The following is a 17,245-nucleotide window of genomic DNA, read 5'->3' as shown; positions in this document are numbered from 1 at the left end:
TTCGAATTGTACTTCAAGACAGGAAATTACTTTTCTTCCGACTTTAGTTAGAAGAACATTATTTAGTTTATGTTCTTGGAACTGTAGTCAACTAAACAAAAGATAAGCTAAACCTGCATTCTACAATTGCTGTAACCAGCGTTACCAAACTCGAGTAATGTATTTTACTATTCTGAGTTACTTTCATTGTGTGTGTGTGTGTGTGTGTGTGTGTGTGTGTGTGTGTGTGTGTGTGTGTGTGTGTACTGCCATAGAAGTCACGCATCCGTCCTACCAGGAAACCTTTATTAGTCTTTTTTCAGCAATAGCGAGATTTTCATCAATGTGGACACCTAACATCACCGTCTTTTCTTGAGGGACATTTAATATCACATCAAACGTAGCCCGAGCTGCTTTTCACTACAAAACTGTGACTTATATGAGTGCGTGATGTCCGTTCTTTCGGACATATCAAACATGTCCGAAAGCGCAGACACCACGCCTTCATATAACTGATTCGCCTAAATGGACAGTGGATCCACCTTCTCCAGTGCGAAGGTTTCTCCGACTTCTGCTCAGTTCAGACTTAAATTGAACCGATCACATGTGCGAAGCTGTAGAAATGGGAACAGTTGCACGATGTGTAGGGTGGAACGCCGGAAATGCATATCCCCCTATTTCCATCTATTGTACTGCAAATTTTTTTCCTTATTTTGTTACCTGAAGATATGACATTTCTGTGTCTTTATATATTGTAATTGTTTTACTGTATATATATATATATATATATATATATATATATATATATAATGCATATATTTATGCATTTATGTTGGTTTGTTTTGTGAATATTATTTGTATCGAACGAATACATCGATAGGTCGTGTGAAGAACAAAAGTGTTTAGGATCTTTGGTAGTGTTAACTCTGTCGCGTGGAGCGCGGGCAGAGGGAAGTCTGGCTGGGGTGGTGCAGTGGAGCAGGTGTGTTGTGTGAAGCTCCCGCGAGTTGCCGCGCTTTCGGGGTTTGGCAGCATGTAATTGCGCTCGACTTGCGATGATGGTTTCTGACATGGTGTCGCGGACGGGAAGCATTAGCTGGCGCACATCAAGAGCCCGTTTCGCCTGGTGACCGTGTCGAGAAGAAGGCGCGCCAACATCCAGCTTTTGCAACAGCGACGGCCGACAATGAGTGACTGTCGCCACCTCCTCGATCGACGGCTTCAAACCTTCAATCAGCCAACAAGGAAGACTGGAAGCACGTAAAGTTTTAGAACTGTATGGCAGACCTCAGCTTTTCAAACTTTTAAAATTGTTGCATCACAAAATTACAGCAACTTAGCGTGAACCTTTGTTGCTCATTGTCCCAATTGCATTGCCAAGCGAGGGTCCCTTCCTTTTCCGAAATGAGCCCGAGTGTCGTTGAAATTCAAACGCCAGCATCATTCGATTTCACTGATTTAATTTCAAAGTTCAGTTAAGGTATTCATAGCTGGCTACAATATTTAGATTTCACAAGCACAAATTAAGAGTGCGAGTTTTGTTACCGTATTTTAGTTACCTGTGACTGCAGCTCAGCTTGGTGCGTACTAAATTTTACTATTGTTAATTGTTCAGAATCATTTAATTCAAGTTCAAAGTTAAATCTCTTATTTCTAAATAGCGTAGATTCAAGTAGCTTTTGAAATGATTGTTGAGGTAGTCCAAGACTAACCGTATTTTACTAAATTTCGATGTGCTTCATAAAGAAAGCTCACTATTAACTTCAGTCACTAAATTAACTTTCGATTTTCCGGTTTTATTCATTCTTTTGATAAATTAAGTCAGTGTGTAGCGAAATTTATTACTTCTGACAAACTTTCAGTTTTCACACTACACGTGTCAACCTTCAGTTGCCACGCTTCTAGTGCTAATTATGTGTGTAATAACCTTCCTTTTTCAGTTACTATAGTAATTGTCCATAGTACTGGCGACCGTAATTTCCCCCAAATCTCAAATATCTAATTACCGTTAGTTAATTGTTAACGTAACGGCCGCACATTTACTTTCTTTACTAACTTTACCCCTTTTCAAAATTAATTTCCACCAGTTTCATTTGCATTTTTCCTTTCATTTAGATGTAGCCCTTTCCTCCCTCTTTACCGACAAATTAACTTCGGTGACGATTGCTTTTCCCAAATTTCCATTAGGTACACGCGGTTTAATTTTTCACTGTCATTGAGGTCGATAAGTGAGGGGGAGGTTACAAGGGGCTGACTAAAACCACGTTGGAATTTTACTGAAGAAGCTAGGTTCGGGGAAGGTGCCAGAAATGTGATTGAGTAGTGGTTGTAATCTGATGCAGGTAAGTGCTTGAATGGAGATAGGTGATTCTAAATGTTTGACATCATTTCGAACATATAGCGTAAAAATAGAGATATGAGAAGATAGTGTACATTTTTCTTCTTACGACCTCAGTCAGCACATCATTTACTACTACTGTTTGTGCTCCTCAATCAGTCATCGCCTATAACTAGGTGGATATACCGCGGAACCTCTAATATGATGTCGAGACAGAGTGCATTACAAATACTACAGAATGTGAGGGAGTCGCAAATACCGCGTACATACCATGTTCCTTACCCGAATCACTTTCATAGTTCAGTGATTTTTATCCGGAGGTCGCATCGTTGGCTGATAATACGTATTCCCACGATCACTGTCACGGTATTTGTCCAGAAAGAACCACCTCATTCAGAGGTAATGTCGTATCTCGGTCCTTAAAGCGGGTATAGGTTTTAACATGGATACTTGTGTGCACCTGTAGAAGCAAAACTGATTGTGACAGTGACATGCAGTAGTTGCTGGGATCGGTTTTTTCTCTAACATCTCGCCGATTACGTGTCTCTATCTGGGACATAGTGGTAGGACTCGAAAGAAGAACTTAAGAGACACGCATGCCCATCGTTGATTTTCGATCAGTATTATTTGGTATCGTAGGCAATCAGTTATTGTCGAAGTAATATACTTAGTAGTGTTGGTGGGTGCGTGGTATGTTAGCATATGACCATCACGTTTATAAAGTATGTGTGTTTGTGGAAAGAAGGTAAGGATTTGACTTGGAGTACTGTGATAGCAAAGGGCGGAGTATGTCCAGTTGTAAGTAAAGTACAGCTATTTCCAGAGCCACTGCCTACAAGACGTTGTATTTCCGATACTTCGCTCATTCTCGAATTCTGTTCTATTGAGAGCGTGATCTGAACATTTAATAGTAAGTATAATGATAAACATATATGCGACCGCTTTTCCGGAATGATTCCGTGTATCCAAAGTCCTTGGTGATAATGATTCACGTTTCCTGTTAACGACAGCATCTGTGCAAATGCAGAGGCCTGCTGTATTATAGGAATGTATATGAGTTAACTCTGCCCTTGTCTAGACGACCAGATAGCGAACTAATACTTAGGATGTGTTGGGTTGCTTTCGTGATCAAGTGGAACTTTGAGAAGATGGTATGATTGCGATGGAGTGTTATTCCCTCCCATGTAAATTGTTCGGTTGACTGTTTGTGCGCATTTCACGCGTTTATTTAGTTCAGGGAAGATCGAATGTGGTGTGTGGGAGACACGTTTGCCTGTTCTCTAGACATGGGGAAGACCTTAGTTTACTTGTAAACTATAGGGCTGATTTGGGATCTTTTACATGACAAACTTCGGTATTCGAGAGTGGAAATATCAGTTTCCTCTATTTATTTCTAGTTACTCGGTGGTTTACAGCATGCTGCACCTCGCATTATGCTAACTACTCAACACCCATCTTATTTTAATAAAATCATAAACAGCCGACCAGTTGCAATGGATAAAGAATTCTTTACCTACGTTTCGACAAATATAAATTTGTCTTCTTCAGAAGGTGGCAATTTTACATTAGTAAGAACTAATGTGCCATCGCCGTTTTTACAAATGTCGGCATAGATCCATTTGTCAAAAATAAAATATAGCCCGAGAATTAGGGTTTGTCACGTAAATATAAATTAGTACATGGAAATTGCAGAGCAAACCTAGGTAAAGAATTCTTTATCCATTGCAACTGCTCGGCTGTTTATAATTTTATTACGTGGAACCGTTGCTGTTGTGCAGCTATGTTTAAAATATCCAACTTATTTTACTATTTGCTCGTGCGAACGTGACGCTTGGAGTCACTCGTGTCCATCTAGAAAGTATTTACCGAGGTTAACGAAGGCGATGTTGGCCTGATGTACTCGACGATGTTCTTTAGCTACACTGTCTAAAAGACCGTACTAAGAAGTACCAAATTAAGATGAGAGTGAAGGTGCCTAAATATAGTGGAACGCGTAGTTGATAAATAAAAAAAAACTAAAATTGCAACCAAGACTGTTTCCAACTAATACAAAAGGATAACGTTGAAGCCGTGCATAAAACTGGTTTGGAAAATCGTCGATAAATTGCTGAGGATGTTCACATACCGTTCGGCCCGTGACATACAGTTTTTTCGGATGTTTTGGGCATAAAACGTGTGTCAGCGAAGTTTGTTACAAAACTTCTCAATTTTGATAAGGAGGACCATCGCACGATCATCGCTCAGGTGCTCTTGAATGACGTCGATGATGATCCTGATTTGCTCAAAAGGGTTATAACTGGTGACGAAACTTGGATTTACGGCTATCACGTCGAAACCAAGGCCCAATCGTCCCAATGGAAGCATCCCGGAGAGCCAAGACCGAAAAAAAGCACGCCAAGTTTAACCAAATATCAAAGTTTTGCTCACTGTTTTTTTCGATTACTGTAGTGAATCATGAATTTTTGCCTCAACGTCGTAGGGTCAATAAGGAATATTACCTTGACGTCATGCGCCGTTTGCGTCCAGAGTTGTGGAAAAACAATTCATGCCTTTTGCATCGCGACAATGCACCTGATCGTTCATCGATGCTTGTGAGAGGATTTTTGCCCAAAAACAACACAATAATGCCTCAGCCACCATATTCACCGGTTTGGCCTTATGAGACACTTTCCCGTTCCCAAAACCGACGCGACCTGTGAAAGGGCGAAGATCATCGCTGAAAGTACCCAAGACTGTACCGAAAAGTGCTAATGAGAAGGGCTTCGAGGATTGGAAGAAGCGTTGAGACAAGTGTATTGTATGTGAGTGGGATTACTTTGCAGGGGACACCATGAATATTGATGAATAAATAAATATTTTTTCATACAAGTACACTACTGACCATTAAAATTGCTACATCAAGAAGAAATACAGATGATAAACGGGTATTCATTGGACAAATATATTACACGCAATTTGGGTGCATAGATCCTGAGAAATCAGTACCCAGAACAACCACTTCCGGCCGTAATAACGGGCTTGATACGCCTGGGCATTGAGTCGAACAGAGCTTGGATGGCGTGTACAGGTACCGCTGCCCATGCAACTTCAACACGGTACCACAGTTCATCAAGAGTAGTGACTGGCGTATTGTGACGAGCCAGTTGCTCGGCCACCATTGACCAGACGTTTCCAATTGGTGAGAGATCTGGAGAACGTGCAGGCCAAGGCAGCAGTCGAGCATTTTCTGTATCCATAAAGGCCCGTACAGGACCTGCAACATGCGGTCGTGCGTTATCCTGCTGAAATGTAGGGTTTCGCAGGGATCGAATGAAGGGTAGAGCCACGAGTCGTAACAGATCTGAAATGTAGCGTCCACTGTTCAAAGTGCCGCCAATGCGAACAAAAGGTGAGCGAGATGTGTAACCAATGGCACCCCATACCATCACGCTGGGTGACGAATACACGCTTCCAATGTGCGTTCACCGTGATGTCGCCAAACACGGATGCGACCATCATGATGCTGTAAACAGAACCTGTATTCATCCGAAAAAAATAAGTTTTGCCATTCGTGCAACCAGTTTCGTACACCATCGCAGGCGCTCCTGTCTGTGATGCAGCGTCTAGGGTAACCACAGCCACGGTCTCCGAGCTGATAGTCCATGCTGCTGCAAACGTCGTCTAACTCTTCGTGCATGTGGTCGTTGTCTTGCAAACGTCTCCATCTGTTGACTCAGGGATCGAGACGTGGCTGCACGATCCGTTACAGCCATGCGGATAAGATGCCTCACATCTCGACTGGTAGTGATACGAGGCCGTTGGGATCCAGCAAGGCGTTCCGTATTACCCTCCTGAACCCACCGATTCCATATTCTGCTAACAGTCATTGGATCTCGACCAACGCGAGCAGCAATGTCGCAATACGATAAACCGGAATCGCGATAGGCTACAATCCGACCTTTATCAAAGTCGGAAACGTGATGGTACGCATTTCTCCTCGTTACACAAGGCATCACAACAACATATCACCAGGCAAACCCGGTCAACTGCTGTTTGTGTATGAGAAATCGGTTGGAAACTTTCCTCATATCAGCACGTTGTATGTGTCGCCACCGGCTCCATCCTTGTGTGAATGGTCTGAGAAGGTAATCATTTGCATATCACAGCATCTTCTTCCTGTCGGTTAAATTTCGCGTCTGTAGCACGTCATCTTGGTGGTGCAGCAATTTTAATGGCCAGTAGTGTAAAAAGTCAACTTACTTTTTGAACACATCTCGTACACTGATTTCGGAAGTATGAAACAGGCCGGTAATATTTGCGGCTCTCTGCTAAAACTGCTTTAGTGTGCGTGTCTTTTGGGAGGAATGCCGACTGCCACGGAGGAAAAAGCCGGCTGGCTGGCTTGCGTGATCAATATGTGTGGTGCGCGGGGCGTCGACAGCTGCGGTGGTAGCGTCGCGACGCACAGCGACGCAGAAGCCGCTGGCCGGCGGGCGCGTGGTCGTGGTCGTGGTCGCGGTTGGTCGTGGCCGCTGGAGGCTGCGCGGTCGATAGTCGGCGCGTCAAAGAGCTTCCTGCCCAAACACCGCCGGCGCGCCGCGTAGATGACGGGCGTCGCCCTCCTTCCCCTTTCACTCTTCTGCTTTGTCTCCCCGCGTAAGCAGCAGCTGTTTTCTAACAGCACTGCGATGCTTTCAGTCGTCCCACCCAGAAATCTTCCCGAATTCGCTAGCAACTACTTTAACCTGTTTTACCACTCGTTAACAACAGTCATTCCCATTCTCATAAGTACTACGTACAGAGTAGTCTACTTCTTTGATTCACTTCATATTTACTGCATCTGACCTCAGTTTCCTAATGCAATAAGATGTATTCCCAAAAAACACAGAACATTCGCCTTGAAGACTGTCGAGGGCTGTTAAGTATAAAACATTTAACGCATTCACCAGCAGGGGTGCGTATTGCGTAATAGGCTTGCAATCAGAAAGGCGCTGGTTCTAATTTAGGTAGCAGCATACTTTTTTTACTTTTACTTAAATTTCTTGTATATAAAGAAACGGTAATGTTAGTCGCAATACTGAATCATAATTTTTTTATTAAAAAGAATATCTTTTAATTGGTAATTACTAATCAAATGGAACTGAGAATCTTTTTCTTTTTGTGTTTTCGGTTTTCCTACGGGATTAACATTTTTATGCATTGGTTTCGGCAATTTTAGTGGTTTTTTCTGGCCGGATGCCCTACCACGACACAGGAAAGGGATCTGTGTACCCCATCTGTCTGCGGTTAGTTTATTACCATCCATAACGCAGTGCGATGTAATTCCCAAAAACGCCGTAATAATCGCCTGGAAGATTACATTGCCGAGCTCTGTTAGGTAAAAAACAGTGAACATATTCACAGGCAGCGATGCGCGTTGCGTAGTAGATTTCCAGTTAGAAATTCGCCGGTTATTATCCAGTTAGAAACATACTTTTATACTTTCATTTAAATTTAAATAGGTGTTAATGAATTAACATGCTACGTCAGAGTACCGAATCATAATTTTTTCCTAAAACGAATACCTCTTTATTTTTAATTACTGTTAAAATGAAATTAAGAGTTTTCTTTTCCTTTTTGTGCTTTCCGTTTCCGTACGCGATCGACATTTTTTTGCATCGTTTTCGGCAGTGTTAATGTCATTTGGTTGCCGGATGCTCTACCACGCCCCCGGGAAGGAGTCTGATTACAGTTAGTGTTTATACGAGGGTCACTCCAAATGTAATGCACACTATTTTTGTAAAAATACAGTTTTCATCCTGCTTGTGTGAAAGTTTTACAGTGTGTAGATACATCCTTCCCACTTGTTTTCAAACTTAGTTCAACCTGTTCCCGTGAGTGGCGCCGTCACAGTATGTCTTCAAGATGGCTGCTACACTTGACGTTCGTCAGAAGCAACTTGCTGTCATAGAATTCCTGTGCTGTGAAAACAAGACAGTGGAGAACATCCACAAGAGGTCGAAAAAGGTGTACGGAGATGCTGCTGTCGATCGCAGTACAGTTAACCGGTGGGCAAGCAGGTTACGTGGCGAGAGCGGGCACGGCAATATTGAGGATTGTCCTCGCAGCGGCAGGCCTCGTACTGCACACACTCCAGACAATGTGCAGAGTGTTAACGAATTGGTGACTGCTGACAGACGCATCACAGTGGACGAATTGTCACGCTACGTTGAGATAGGGGAAGGAAGTTTCTGCAGAATACCGAAAGTGTTGGCGTTAAAAAAAGGCTTGTGCCAGGTGGATTCCCAGGATGTTGATAGTGGGTCACAAGCAAAAAAGAAAAACGGCATGCAACGAACTTTTGGAACGGTACGAGAATGGTGTAGATGAATTTCATGGAAGAACTGTGACAGGTGATGAAACATGGCTCCATCATATTTCACCAGAGACCAAGAGGCAATCAATGGACTGACGTCATGCAAATTCACCCAAGAAAAAAAAATTCAAAACCACACCTTCTGTTGGAAAAGTTATTGCTACGGTGCTTTTCGATTCCGAAGGACTCTAGCTTGTGGACATCATGCCAAGTGGAACCACCGTAAATTCTGATGCATGTGTGACGACACTGAAGAAACATCAAGCTCGACTGAGTCGTGTTCGACCACATCGGCAAAACCAGGATGTTTTGCTGTTGCACGACAACGCACGGCCACATGTCAGTCAAAAAACCGTGGAAGTGATCACAAAGCTCGGATGGACAATACTGAAACACCCGCCTTACAGTCCTGACCTGGCTCCATGTCACTATCAACTCTTTGGGAAACTGAAAGACTCTCTTAGTGGAACAAGATTTGAAGATGATGACTCTCTTAGTGGAACAAGATTTGAAGATGATGTCTCCCTTATGCACGCTGCCAAACAGTGGCTCCAACAGGTTGGTCCAGAATTTTACCGTGCAGGTATACAGGCGATGGTTCCAAGATGGCGTAATGCAGTTGAGAGGGATTGAAATTATGTGGAGAAATGAAAATATTGTTCCTAAAGGATGTATCTACATACTGTAGAACTTTCAGACATGTAGAATAAAAGATGGATTTAAAAAAAAAATTGTGTGCTTTTCTTTTGGAGTGACCCTCGTAAGTTGGCCAAATGGCATAACGTTTTCTATTTGCATAGTGTTTATCTGAGGCGGGACACGCATTGGAATATGGAAAGCCGAGCAAAAACTATATCCTGGCTGACGAAGTTATCAGACTTCGTCGTTAATCTAAGAGGTGGATTCGATGCGAGGTTGGCTCGCCTATACCTGTCCCAGAATCGGATGTTTTTAGCTCTCTCAGCTATCCGGGCGGCTGTCCAAATGAAGTTAGGGTATTGGCACCTAAATTAAAACTTGGTACAGAAACGTGAAACATAATCTTTTGCTTCCACACAATGATCAGGGTCATCCACGAAAGAAGTGGCTTATGAGCCGCTTGTTCGCCCGATTCTTGAGTAATGTTCATCTGTCTGGGATCCCTATGAGGTACGACTGATAAAGGACTTAATGTTTTAAATATGGCTGTATGGTCAGCGACCGTTTACAAAATAGAATTAAAGCAATAACAGCCCTCTGTCGCAAAAATTTTTGCGATCGAGGGCTGTTTGTGCTTTAATTTTACTGATAGAGGAAATAGAGAACATCCAACGAAGAGCGGCTCGTTTCGTCACGGCATCATTTAGCTGGCGGCTGGCGAGAGAGCATCACAGAGATGCTAAACAAACCCCACTGGCAGACGTTACAAGAGAGGTGTTGTGCATCACGGAGAGATTTACTATTGAAATTTCGAGACAGCACTTTTCAGTAGTCGGACAACATATTAGTTCCCCCACATACATTTCGGCGGATTGATCACGAGGAGAAAATTAGAGAAATTAGAGCCAATACAGAGGCTTACCGACAATCATTCTTCCCATGCACTATTCGCGAGTGGAGCAGGGTTGGGGGGGGGGGGGGGAAGATCAGATAGTGATACTGAAAGTACCCTTCGCCCCACACCATTAGCTGGCTTGCGGAGTGTTATGTAGATGGAATTCATCTCAGTATGTCGCGGCTTCTAGCAGAGCTGTTTTCAACACTGAAAGTAGGCGTGGTCACTACAGTAATGTCCATAGTGTTGCGTTGGCTTGGGAAGTATGATGTAGATGTGGATTAATGCATACAATTTTTCTCAACTAATAAAATGCACTTCGAATGTCTGCATCAAATTTTACTCTCATATGGCTGGTAATTAAAAGTAGAAACATTTTATTTTTATTACTTTATTCTTATTACTTTATTTTTGTTACTTTATTTCAATGGATTCAAAGATAGCTTCAGATATGAACTTTGTAGTCTCTTGATCGCAAGTAGGTACTTTGGTTTACTGGTTTCAGCAGGGCTAAGCTGCATCTCCATATCGGAAAGGTTACAAAAATATTACACTGTAATTGTAAATTAGCGATTTTACACAAGTTCGTTTTGACGTATTCTCAGTGTACAGATTATGAAATCATGTTGTACGATAAATCGCAAGCTGGTGATTGTACCATCGTAAAGGATTGTGAGTCTGAAATGAGAATAAAATTACCTTTTCATAAGTTACTACATTAAATATACAAATTCCAGTATATCCTTAAGGTAATATTAGCTCATTATGAGTAAAACATTGTAAAATATAGCAGTGACCTCATGGCACCAGAGAGTCATGAAGTAGGTGTGGTGCACCGAGATACGCCGCATGTGCCTGAGCAGACAGCCAGCTACATACTGCCAGATACCAGGTGAACTGATAGAGTGACAGAGAGAAATACCACCAGATGGCAGTAGTCTCATGAATAATAGCAAATATTTTCTCTTTTTTTTTTCTGGCAATATATAAGCACATGTAACAGTGTATGAGAGAATCAAAGGTGAACCATATAGAATGGGAAATAGTTCAATGTCAGCCATATAAAATAGAAAATACAATAGGTAATATCATTTTGTCAGTCTTTAAGATCGGAAAAATTATCTCCAATAAGGCAGTCAACATTTAACATTTGTTAAAGTCTGAATGAAAGACGTCAATCGAGAGAGAATATACACTTCTGGAAATTGAAATAAGAACACCGTGAATTCATTGTCCCAGGAAGGGGAAACTTTATTGACACATTCCTGGGGTCAGATACATCACATGATCACACTGACAGAACCACAGGCACATAGACACAGGCAACAGAGCATGCACAATGTCGGCACTAGTACAGTGTATATCCACCTTTCGCAGCAATGCAGGCTGCTATTCTCCCATGGAGACCATCGTAGAGATGCTGGATGTAGTCCTGTGGAACGGCTTGCCATGCCATTTCCACCTGGCGCCTCAGTTGGACCAGCGTTCGTGCTGGACGTGCAGACCGCGTGAGACGACGCTTCATCCAGTCCCAAACATGCTCAATGGGGGACAGATCCGGAGATCTTGCTGGCCAGGGTAGTTGACTTACACCTTCTAGAGCACGTTGGGTGGCACGGGATACATGCGGACGTGCATTGTCCTGTTGGAACAGCAAGTTCCCTTGCCGGTCTAGGAATGGTAGAACGATGGGTTCGATGACGGTTTGGATGTACCGTGCACTATTCAGTGCCCCTCGACGATCACCAGTGGTGTACGGCCAGTGTAGGAGATCGCTCCCCACACCATGATGCCGGGTGTTGGCCCTGTGTGCCTCGGTCGTATGCAGTCCTGATTGTGGCGCTCACCTGCACGGCGCCAAACACGCATACGACCATCATTGGCACCAAGGCAGAAGCGACTCTCATCGCTGAAGACGACACGTCTCCATTCGTCCCTCCATTCACGCCTGTCGCCACACCACTGGAGGCGGGCTGCACGATGTTGGGGCGTGAGCGGAAGACGGCCTAACGGTGTGCGGGACCGTAGCCCAGCTTCATGGAGACGGTTGCGAATGGTCCTCGCCGATACCCCAGGAGCAACAGTGTCCCTAATTTGCTGGGAAGTGGCGGTGCGGTCCCCTACGGCACTGCGTAGGATCCTACGGTCTTGGCGTGCATCCGTGCGTCGCTGCGGTCCGGTCCCAGGTCGACGGGCACGTGCACCTTCCGCCGACCACTGGCGACATCATCGATGTACTGTGGAGACCTCACGCCCCACGTGTTGAGCAATTCGGCGGTACGTCCACCCGGCCTCCCGCATGCCCACTATACGCCCTCGCTCAAAGTCCGTCAACTGCACATACGGTTCACGTCCACGCTGTCGCGGCATGCTACCAGTGTTAAAGACTGCGATGGAGCTCCGTATGCCACGGCAAACTGGCTGACACTGACGGCGGCGGTGCACAAATGCTGCGCAGCTAGCGCCATTCGACGGCCAACACCGCGGTTCCTGGTGTGTCCGCTGTGCCGTGCGTGTGATCATTGCTTGTACAGCCCTCTCGCAGTGTCCGGAGCAAGTATGGTGGGTCTGACACACCGGTGTCAATGTGTTCTTTTTTCCATTTCCAGGAGTGTAGATAACAGTATGAGAATCGTTCACTTACTAGGATTATGACAGAATTTCTACATTTACAAATTGTAGGATCCAGGGAGCGAAAGGCTATTTAAAATTGCTACAGAAACCAGATGGCAGTTACAAAAGTCGGGAATGGGGTGGTGGGGGGGGGGGGGGGAGACGAAAGGGAAGCAGTGGTTGAGAAGGGAGTGAGACAGGGTTGTAGCCTCTTCCCAATGTTATTCAATCTGTATACTGAGCAAGCAGTAAAGGAAACAAAATAAAAATTTGCAGTAGGTATTAAATCTCAGGGAGAAGAAATAAAAACTTTGAGGTTTTCTGATGGCATTGTAATTCTGAGACAGTAAAGGAGATTGGAAAAGCAGTTGAACGGAATGGGCAGTGCCTTGAAAAGAGGATATAAGATGAACATCAACAACAGCAAAATGTGGATATGGAATGTCGTCGAATTAAATCATTGGCAATTGGATTAGGAATGAGACACTTGAAGTAGTGGATCAGTTTTGCTATTTGGGAAACAAAATAACTGTTGATGGTCGAAGTAAGGCAAGAAAAGCGTTTCTGAAGAAGATAAACTTTTTAACGTCGAGTACAGATTTTAAGTGCCAGGAAGTCCTTTCTGAAAGTATTTGTATGGATGTTATACAATTTAAACATGGACAATAACCTGTTTAGACAAGAAGAGAATAGAACCTTTTGTAACGTGGTTCTACAGATGAATGCTCAACATTAGATGTGTAGATCACGTAGCTAATTAGGAGGTACTGAATAGAACTGGAAAAAGAGCAATTTGTGGCACAATCTGACAAGAAGAAGGGATGGGTTGGTACGACACATTCAGAGTCATCAAGGTATCACCAATTTAGTACTGGAAAGAAATGTGTGTGTGTGTGGGGGGGGGGGGGGCGAAAATCGTAGAGGGAGACCAAGGGATGAATGTACTAAGCAGATTGAGAAGGATGTAGGTTGCAGTAGTTACTCGGAGATGAAGAGGCTTGCACAGGATAGAGTAGCATGGAGAGCTGCAACAAGCCAGTCTCAGAACTGAAGACCACAACAGTGTCACGTACTATGCTTTTCGTCATATTAAAATTTCAATTATAATGCCGACTTACATACGTACTTAATTGTAATGTTCACATCGATGCACATAACATTACACTTAAGTGATAGAATTACAATAAGGGATTATACATACTGGAAGGATGTGTCACAATTCGAGTTCTATGTTAATTAACATTTAAGTTTGTTGGTTCAAATGGCTCTGAGCACTATGGGACTCAACTGCTGAGATCATTAGTCCCCTTGAACTTAGAACTAGTTAAACCTAACTAACCTAAGGACATCACAAACATCCATGCCCGAGGCAGGATTCTAACCTGCGACCATAGCGGTCTTGCGGTTCCAGACTGCAGCGCCTTTAACCGCACGGCCACTTCGGCCGGCAAGTTTGTTAATAGCTATGAAATTTAAATTAATGTAAGAAACTTTCCAGAAAGATTCGATCCAATAACCTCGCGATTGCGAACGTATTACGCTACAGACTCAGGTATCGACGAACTCGTTAAGTAGCCAAATACAGTTTCTACTTAATGGCGTTCGGAAGTCTTGTGATCTTCAACGTTAATTTTTCGAGTTTCTGTTTCTGAGTAGTAAAGTATGAACAATACCGAATGGCACCAGGCACTGAAGTGGCCTCGTTAAACTTCTCCGTCGTGGTCCGCCGACGCTGGCTCGCACAGCAGACCGATCTACAGCGACCCAAGCGACTGTCACCAGCTGGACGTGACGCCTGTCTGTCTGTGCCAAAATCTCGTGCTTTGGAGATCCAGACTGCTTTACTCTTGTTGTGGGTTGGCAGGAGAGCCAACACCGTATTACTAGAGGAAGCCGAAAGGCACGCGTTTTAGCTCACGCAGGCTGGCGTGAGGTCTGGAACAGGACAAGGAAATTAGACTTTAGAAAAAACGGACGTAGCTGGTGGAATACTTAACTTTAATCCATAAATGGTGAACGTCGCTCTTGACAGTACATGTTTTACAGTATCAATAGTAACTGGTAATGGCGCCTTGCTAGGTCGTAGCAAATGACGTAGCTGAAGGCTATGCTAACTATCGTCTCGGCAAATGAGAGCGTATTTTGTCAGTGAACCATCGCTAGCAAAGTCGGTTGTACAACTGGGCCGAGTGCTAGGAAGGCTCTCTAGACCTGCCGTGTGGCGGCGCTCGGTCTGCAATCGCTGATAGTGGCGACAAGCGGGTCCGACGTATACTAACGGACCGCGGCCGATTTAAAGGCTACCACCTAGCAAGTGTGGTGTCTGGCGGTGACACCACAACTCTACAGGACAGACTGAAAGGAATCGTCTTTCTCAGGCGGTCCATGTCGCTGGCAATTTGTGTTGTGCTGTGTTGAAAGCTAAGTGATAATCTTATCTCTGCATGAGACGAACTTATGGTGCCCTCTGTCCTAGCAACTCTTTCATATCGTAACATTCTACGTCTTTTACATGGACAATGTATAAGCAGCACTGTACGAGTGTCATTGTAAGAGCAGAGAAACTTTTCGTTGCTCGGACTTTTTTTGTTGACGGTAGCGAAAGAATACTGATGACGGTTCTTTTTAAATTAATGAACGATCGGTCGCGAAATGGAAACCACAGTGAAAATCATAACCGTTTTCTTTGCAATTAGCCCCACCTGCCGCTCAGACGTAGACACATGTCGTCGTGTTGTACCAACTTTCCAGTACACTCGTCGCAGAAAGTAGCCTCCTGTGCTTTCTGCCAATTCTCTACGCTGGTCTGCTCCTGGTTGTCTGTGCCGAAGTATTGTCTTCATAGCCAGCGGTTCATTTGAGCAGAAATGAAAATCAGAGGGGGCCAAGTCAGGGGTGTAGGATGGCTGATCACACACCTCCAGTCGTAAACTCTGCAGTAAAATTATTGCCGCTGCATTGTGCGGCCGAGAAGAAGGAATCGGTAGATTGACTGCCACGAGTGATGAGTATAGTGGGCAGAGGCGTTAGAAATGTAGTGTTTGGACAGTAAGTTGGAAATGTGGGTCTCACGGGGAGTTTGCCAGGGATATGTCCCTGCAGTCGCACTATCCTCTGTGCACTCGGTGGCTCAGATGGACAGAGCGTCTGACATGTAAACAGGACATCCCGGCTCCGAGTCCCAGTCGGGGCACACATTTTCAACTGTTCCCGCTGGTATTTATCAACCCCTGTAAGCAGCTAATGGTGTGGATTTCATAGTAATTTCAATAACAGCACAGTCATGAGCGCCCGTACAAAGTCCCGTTTTGTTCACAGTCCAATTTCTACCCAATCCAATCTAGCCACTGTCACGAACAATGATGATAATGAAATGAAATGAAATGATGACAACACAAACACCCAGTCCCTGTGCAGACAAAATCTTCAACCCGGCCGGGAAACGGACCCGGCATCTCGAGATCCAGAGTCAGCAACGCCAGTCACTAGACCACGAGCTGCCGACATTTCTTGAGTTTGTGAATCGAAAGTCGCGGACTCCACCTGTGGCACACACTTCTTTTATACAGCTCAAGTCACCACTAACAGTCTGATAACCAAGTACCGTAAAATTTCAGGAATGCTCGTGTACCAAGTTAAATTTTTTCCCCTAGTGCTTGATTTGAGCTCATCAGTCTTAAATGAATGTGTGCTTGACCGCTCTTCGCCATGAACGCTAGTTCGTCTTCCATTAAAAATCCGATTAAACCGAATCTCTGTCCGCCACATTGCCGTCATACTGCTTATCGGTAGGGCGAACTTTTCTTTTTACATTCAGAAACTGAAGTACACTACTAGCCTCTGTCTTGGCTGGATCCTTATTTTGTCACACATTTTAAAATCACACCAATAAACAGTAAGAGAAAACGATCATTTATGCTCGTTGTTAGCGCATTACTGGAGCCAACGATTAGCAACGCCTACCTCACGATGGCGGAAAAATTGCAAGACTCGTCAGATCAAAATGTTCCTTAATGTGGTATGAATCTCCTCTGCCAATGTAAGCGCGAGGTAGGCCACTGACAATGATAAATGGTGGTGCATTAATAACCGGTGCAACAGCCAGAATGTTGGATACAAGCGTGCGAACTTGCATCCATTGTGTCGTAGAGGTGACGGACGCCAGTTTGTGGGATGGAGTTCCACGCATGTTGCACTTGGTCGATCAATACAGGGATGCTTAATGTTGGTTGTGAATGACGGCGGAATTGTCATCCGATAATGCCCCATACGTGCTCGAGTGGACAAAGATCTGCTGATCGTGCAGGCCAAGGCAACTTGTACGCACACTGTAGAGCATGCTTGCTTACAACAGCGTTATGCTGTTCGAAAACGCCCCCTGGAATTGCTGTTCATGAATAGCAGCACAGCAGGTCGAATCACAAGATTCACGTACAGTGTTGCAGTC

The sequence above is a fragment of the Schistocerca serialis genome, chromosome 10 (assembly GCF_023864345.2).
Source record: "Schistocerca serialis cubense isolate TAMUIC-IGC-003099 chromosome 10, iqSchSeri2.2, whole genome shotgun sequence".
Classification (NCBI taxonomy): domain Eukaryota; kingdom Metazoa; phylum Arthropoda; class Insecta; order Orthoptera; family Acrididae; genus Schistocerca; species Schistocerca serialis.
The sequence above is the reverse complement of the archived record's forward strand: the minus strand, read 5'-3'. Positions refer to the sequence as shown.